Below are 7,720 nucleotides of genomic sequence, written 5' to 3'. Positions count from 1 at the left end.
CAGATTAAGATATGGGAGATACCTTACATCCTATAGAGTATCTTAAACCATCCATTTTGGGGGTTCAACCAGGGAAGTCCGTCAGATTATTAAAAAAAAATAGTATTATCTATAGTAGCTTAATTACATGCTGAAAACAATAAATTTTAACCTGACGATTTGAGGGCAGCGTTAGGGAGTAATAAGGTTGCAAAAAAATCTATACCTGGACATACTCGAGTGCGGTAATTTTTTTTAATATAAACGAAATAATGCTAGAAAAATGCTGTGTAACAAACTAAAGGAAAAGGCTAATTTTATGGAAAATACATTATTCTTCATACATTCTCATTCTATTTTTATTCAAATCGTCAATATAAAAAACCCCTCCACTAAATCGTCAGATGAAGGGTTATGATAAGTAAAACATTAGCTGGAATTTCCTGTATAATAATCTTACGCCCTCTAGTGTGGCATGATAATGATTTTTTTTTGCATTTTCGAAGAGTCACTGACAGTCTTTCGAATCGGATCGTCAGTCTTTCGAATGGGCGACTCATCTGGGGTAACTTCATATCCCCTTTGAAAATCGAATGCGCTGGTTACTTTTTTTTCCATTTTTGCATCTCGTATGGCTGTCCCCCCCCCTATGCAAACCAGCAGATAAACATATTTCCGGCATCAGAGATATATACTCTATCACTAACCTGCCGCGCCTTGAGTATGTCTGACTCTGCTTTTTACATCTTTCGAATCGTCTAGAAACTATTCCCACGGTGAATCGAAAAATATCACACAACCTTTTCTTCACTCTAACGTGTAATCTACACAATCATATAGGTCCTATCGACGCTCGAGTTTCTACCCATTTAACATCATGGGCTCCCCTACTACTCGTACATTTCGCGGACAGAAACATAGATTCATTAACTGCAAATGTAACTTTGTCATCCTATATAACTTATATAGGATACAAAGTTATTTAATGTAGTTGGTGTATCTAGATAACTGGACAGAAATTGCAAAATATTTTAGTTTTCCCATGAGTTATATACTAAACACTAATTGTATTCTCAATTTCAACCTTCTATGTCTGCTAGAAGTGCCTTAAACTTTTGATGATCGGTCAGTCAGTGAGTGAGTGAGTGACAAAATTACGAACTTTGACTACTTGTAATTCTTAAACTACTGGTTCAAATTTAATGAAATTTGAAATATACCGTGTCTACACAATGCTTGCTTGGCTTCTGAAAATTCAGGCTTCTAGCTTCATATGCAACGAAGTTACAGGAGGTCGAAAATGGGCCGAATTGCTTCGAGAAAAGAATACTACGGCCGTGCCGCTTTTTTTGGCTTTGGCTCGACTTGGCGGAGGCACTGCCGTGCCTCCAGATCACAATTTATCTTCGAAGTATCTTAAAGGGATTACGAACTCGCCGACCTTATAAATCACAATAGATCATTCCAAATTATTACAACGCATTACAGATACAGTAGGTACGTGACGAAAACACGTGAAGCCTCATCTTAACGTGATCAATAGAAGAATCACGCGTAGTTCACACGAAAAATAGAAAGCAAGCCGTTATCATACAAACAACGTCGCGTAGCATCGCGCTACGTGGAACCAGTATCTCTACGGATCGCGCGCGTAGCGGACGTCTACGTGTCTCGTAGCAAACCCGCTACGAAATTCGAGATACGAATTACATGAATCGATTTTTTACGCGAGTATATGACGGTAGTGGCTTAAAAACTTATTTCTGTCATATACTTCGTCCGGAAATATATCCGGAAAGTAGATCCGAACTTTCAGTGTCTTACTAACTTTTAACGGAAGATCGTGGCAAGTGATTACATATTGATTGGCCGTTAACGAAAACGGAACGCTAATGGTGAGTAAATATATAATTTTATGTTATTTTTGTCCCATGAACTTCGTCGGTATTGATTTATGAGGACTCTGCCGACGTTTTCCTTATTTACACCGCGACTTTACGAAAGTTGTAAGAGTTCGTATTTTTAGGCCTGAATTGTTTTGAAAACTTTATTTCTACTTTGAAATCTTCTTGTCTATTAAGCTGCTTGTTAGGAGACAAAGTTGATACTAAGTACACACCACACATCAAGTTTGTTCTTGTGATAGTTACGTTCGAGCAATTTAGTTCGACTTGAAGGTTATTTGCGTAACTATTTTGTTAGGTGTTCTCAGGTAGTATTTGAATAGAGCTTATTGTGCAATGTTTGTACGTGGTTTGACCTTGAAAAGTTTAATTGTATCTCTACCTCGCTAAGTTTAGTAGTTGTGCTGGATTTTGGTAATCTGTGTATGATTTAAAAGGGGATTAGGTTCTCAGCTGTAAATCATACAAGCCTTATATGAGTAGCTAGGCATTTCAATCTCCCTGTTATTAGGTACATGTGGACCATACTTCATCATCATAATTATTATATTTTGAGGTTTCTACACATCAAAATAGAATTCTTATAAAATCATTCGCGTGTCTGTCTGACCATATGTTACAGTCACTTGTTATAAGGATAATTATTATTTATACCGTTCGATCGACAAAACTAAGGCACGGATTAATTACTCTATATATTTATCTCGTAAAATACCTACAACTAGACTTTATCAAGTAGAAAGTCAATGACGTCACACGTAGCGAGAGTAGTCCCAGTAAATGGAATAGATGTCCTGTCTGAAGTATATTATGGTGGTTCGGCGCCATTATTGTATAAAGATCTTGTTTCGTAAGCAACTATAGATAAGGCACGGAGGCACGGACAGAAATAAATATTGATAGGATATGTTAATAGTATTGCGTCTATATTTAGTCAAAATGTGTTCATAATAGGCAATGCCCTTTTATTTTATTCCTTAGCTGTATATACATAATAAAAACAATATTTGTATATATTATTCGTATTATTATACATTTCTCTTTTTTTTGGATTTGTTTTCTCATTTATTTTAACGTAACACCCACCACAACATTTCTTCAACAATAAGGGTTAACTGGTGGAGAATAGCACTAGGCATTAAGTTCGCCCTTTGTAACCACTAGGTTTACAATAAAGTTTAAATAAATAATAAATATCTTTCAATAAAGTGAATAAAAGCATGATTTGAGTATAAAATTTTCAAACGAAACAAAACGTTTCGTCCCTTTAGACCCTAGCTGATACGAACAGATTTCAGACTTTCAAACTCAAACATAAACATTTTTGTATTTGAAAGCATGTCATTAGAGTTCAAGAGATCATGTTTGTATATACAATATTTTGATAGGCACGGGTGTCTGCGCGACTATGATACGGTATATATAAATACGTTATTACATAGGAGTTTTGTTCATAATATTGGAGTATTAGACGAGCGTGCAGTCCACGTGATGGTAAGTGGCTACTGCCGCCCATGGACATCTGTAATCACCTCCAGATAGGATTAGATATTCCTACCTGAGGTCGACCACAAGTGCGCCGCTACCTCTGAGGACTAAGCTGGAACGCCTGGGAAAAGTCCTCACGTATTTTTGCTTACTACCAGCAGCGTTAAGCGCTGCTGTGTTCTGGTTTGAAGTGTGTGGTAAGGGAAATGTGCTTTTCCAAGGCGTTCCAGCTTAGTCTTCATGGTGCATCTGTAGTAGACTTCAGATAGGTATCTTATCTTATCTGGGGTTGATTATAGATGTCCATGGACGCCAGTAGCCAATTACAGTCATGTTACGCGACTAAAAGATTAATTAGAAGATGGGTGAAAGTGTCTTTCTGCGAAATTTATCTACTACGGTGACCAACATGTAATAGTATAAGTAAGTTTTATTTTTCTAATATGAGAGAGGAGCATGCAGTCCACCTGATGGTAAGTGGCTCCTGCCGCTCATGTACATCTGTAATCAACCCCAGATAGGATAGATATTCCTACCTGAGGTCGGCCACAGATGCGCCGCCACACCTGATGACTAAGCTGGAACGCCTCGGAAAAGTCTGCCTCCCTTACCACACCTTTCAAAACGGAACACAGCAGCGCGTAACACTGCTGTTATTAGGCAGAAATAGGTGTGTCGGTGGTGCCACCGGAGTCGAACCACAAAGGGTTCTACCACCTTCATGTGTTTTTAGGCTTATCACAATAATTGTTTATTAAAGCGATTGAGGTTAATCCTTATTCTATGGATAAGGTCGTCGTCGTCGTCTATCGTTGTCGTTAATTGTCGAAGGTTACTTCATGCTTTTTGCCTTTGGTGATGAAAAGAAAATGGTAATTAGTTTTCTATAAAGATATTACTTTGAAACATCGCCTATGATGTTTGAAACACGAACCATGAGATGAAATGCCGAATTTGGAACCTAGATTGGTGGTTGGTAGTGGTGGCATATGAATTAACTTGCTGCAATCTCGCGCCCCTAGCGCTAATGATTATGATTGTATGAAACGATAGGATGCAAGTGAAGTCTGAAGGTACGAGTGTAACCTTGATGATTCGACTCCGGCTCCAGCGCCACGCATATTTCTATAGGGTGTGGTTGGGACCTGACTTAAATATGAGGCTAGCTTAACTATTACCTCTTACAAGAGACGAAACAGGCAGACAGGCAGAACCCTTGTTTTATATGGAATAGGTTACATATGCCCATAAGCGGCAGTAACCACTTACCAACAGGAGAATTGTATTCTTATTTCCTATTTCAATTTTATAAAAACTGTGTTCTATAAATATCACAGAAGTTTAATACGAGTTACAGTATACGCGTATTTCTTCAGTCATGATTCAAGGAACGTCCTCACTTAGTTACAATTGACGTCAGCAGCCATATTCTTTATGCATGGCCTGATGTAAAATAATGAACGCTATTCTGAGACGCAACGTCAATTGTATAGTAAAATTTGTAATTAAGTTAAAAGTTTGTAAAGTAAGTTGTAATAGTAATGGTTTGATGCCGTTTCAACCAAGGTTTTGGCCTGAGGATATTTTTATATTATGTAAGCGAGCAAGCAGCCCATCTGATGGTAAGTGGTTACTGCCGCCCATGGTTATCTGTCATCGACCCCAGATAGGATTAGATATTCTTAGCTGAGGTCAGCCACAGATGCGCTGCTACCCCTGAGCACTAAGCTGGAACGCCTCGGAAAAGTCTGTCGGCATTACCACACCTTTCGAACCAGAACACAAAAGCGCTTAACACTGCTGTTATGAGGCAGAAATAGGTGTGACGGGGGTGCGCCGTTGAACCACAAAGGGTTCTACCACCTTCCAAATCTGATCCATCTGATTCTAAATGACCACACTATCACGGAAAAAATATACTCTATTGCTTTATAAGGATTATTCCTGCGAAATTAAAAACTTCTAACTATTTTCGCTCTATTAATGATTAGACCAAAGATACAAGAACGATAGACAATAACTTTAAGAACTGCTATTACTTTTTTGAAGTCTCAAGTCATAGGACTCCGGTATTGTGAGTGTCATGAACACACACAAAAATAGAAATATAAAACCCAGACCCATATAGAAATCTAAATATATGTGTTTGGCCGAGGATCGAACCCACTTCGTCACACGGCTATGGCGATCGCTTTGCCAACTTATACCAAGTTTATAATACTATGTATAGATTGTTAATACTTATAACTTTGAAGAGAATATTAGTTGTTGTACCAAGTTAATAGCATCCTGCAATATTAATGCAAAACTTGACAAAATTCGAGGTTGACAAACTCATAAATACGAGAAACTGTATTCCCAAGATTAATTAAAAGTGTCATTATGCGTCTAACTATAAAGGACGGACCGACAAACATTATAATTATGTCAGATAGTTATCTTTAACGAGTTAAGGTTAATAATTTTACTATTATGTAAAAAAAATATAGAAATTACGTCTCAGGGGGAAATATTTGGTTCTAATTAATGAATTTAGGCTTCAATGAATTCAAGAAATATATTTTTAACGTACCACTTTAACGCACTATAAAGTAGGCAATATTTTTAATGAAAATCGTGGGGCACATTCGACAGATTATTTATTGATTGATTCATCTAAAATTATATTTAACTGTAAATGTGGTGAAGTAGCATTGGAATCATCTTTCTGATACTCTCTCTACTCATTTATAGGCACTATATACTCCTAGGCAGAAAAATAAAAAAAAGGACAAGACTCAAAGTGAATAACTAAAAATGTAAATATACGGTTTCTTACATACATAGTAATGAATACACATTCACACATTAGGATTCTCGGTGTAGTGGGCGCTACAAAAGTTGACAGGGAATCGAACCAGTTACTTTGTGACAGATCTTGGAGCCCCACAGATAGTGGAAACCTTGTATTCTTCTATCGTACTTTTGCCACGGGTTTTTTAAAAGAAAGTCAGACTGTATATACCATATTTTATATAAAACTTTTAAAATCTAATCTTTAATAGAAGATGACTCTTAGTCCCGCAGGAAATTAGGGACGTAATATGATTTCTGCGTGATGTCACCGGGGGACGGAACAGGCGAGTACAGCGGGAAATCGAAGCATTAGACCTATATGTTATTTTCTTATTGGCCACATTTCTTCTGATATTGCGAAGAAATAATGAAATTAATCTTTACGAAATTATTTTAACGTACTTTTTTGGCCTTTATTCGAAGTATATTATGTAGCGAATACTTTTTAAATTTATACGCTTTCGTAAGTCGTATAGTCAGAGCCGGATTAACCTTAAGGCAGAGTAGGCAACTGCCTAGGGGCCCAGGATCGACAGGGGCCCACTGCAGACTCCGTACTAACACGCAGCCAACCCGCGTTGAGCACGCATAGAGCCTGCGTATGCCTATGTCGGGAATTGTATTCAGGAATGTGGGTAGAAGGCAAAAAAAAAACATTATTTAGTCAGTCAGAGTAGGTAAAGAAAAGGGGCCCGAAAATTGTATTGCCTACAGGCCCATACAGGGTTAATCCAGCTCTGCGTATAGTCGTAAGAGGCGACTAAAAGGGGGCTTCCGGGGTTGCGGACGGCAAGAGTGGGAGCTTGAACCGCCCGGCCAGCAACCCTGGGATGGACGGCGGTATGTGTGGTCGCATACCGTCGTGAACACCAGATGGTGTGGTGTGTTTCAAGCTCACCTGGGCGGAGCCCGACGGGGCAACGCGCCAAGTGGACTCCGGTTGCGTTCCGTTGGAGATCCCGGAGTCCTCTATGCAGCGCCGAGGACGGCCACGGCATAGGGTACCTTTTGAAGGCTTCCCCTTTAAAAAAAAAAGGATTATTAAGGTTTTCTATTTATTGTTGAAAGTTTCGCCTGATATGCAGAGGGTAGCGGATTCGATCTCAGGCCAGACAGGCATCTAAATGATAAACTTAGATATCTGATTTGGGTCTGGGTTTTTGGGTATTTGTTTTCGTGTGTGTCTATGACCTTACACAAAGAATCTTAATGTTGGGCTGTGAGAGTAGAAAGCGCCTTTTTATTATACAGGTTATATATTAACTCTACATTAGGTGCTGACAATATGCCCTAATTTGATATAGTCACATGAATTGCAAAACATGTTTGAATAGTGTGGTCTAGATACCTTTTCAAATTAACATAAGACTAACCTCAAACTAGAAGTGAGTTTCTATCTACATTTCTATAATAGTTCGACCTGAATATTTTATGGGATGAATAAGGTATTTTGGTTTTGTGTTTGTGAATGAAATAAATGTAATTATTATTTCTTACTTTCGTTAATGTCAAAT

General features: G+C 38.1%; 1 protein-coding gene across 1 annotated transcript in view; it reads left to right on the top strand.

Annotated features, from left to right (window-relative positions):
• Positions 1 to 1,631: 1,631 nt before the first annotated feature.
• Positions 1,632 to 7,720, top strand: part of LOC140745085 (uncharacterized) — a 93,665-nt gene continuing 87,576 nt past the window's right edge. The window contains exon 1 of the mRNA XM_073076854.1: positions 1,632 to 1,874. The gene's annotated coding sequence lies outside the window, so the exon portion shown is untranslated. The remainder of the gene's footprint in view (positions 1,875 to 7,720) is intronic.

Source organism: Epargyreus clarus, unplaced genomic scaffold (genome assembly GCF_041222505.1).
Source record: "Epargyreus clarus isolate Ecla_fem2 unplaced genomic scaffold, WU_Ecla_fem_2.2 ptg000009l, whole genome shotgun sequence".
NCBI lineage: Eukaryota > Metazoa > Arthropoda > Insecta > Lepidoptera > Hesperiidae > Epargyreus > Epargyreus clarus.
Note: the sequence above shows the minus strand (reverse complement) of the source record. Positions and strands in the feature narration are given on the sequence as shown.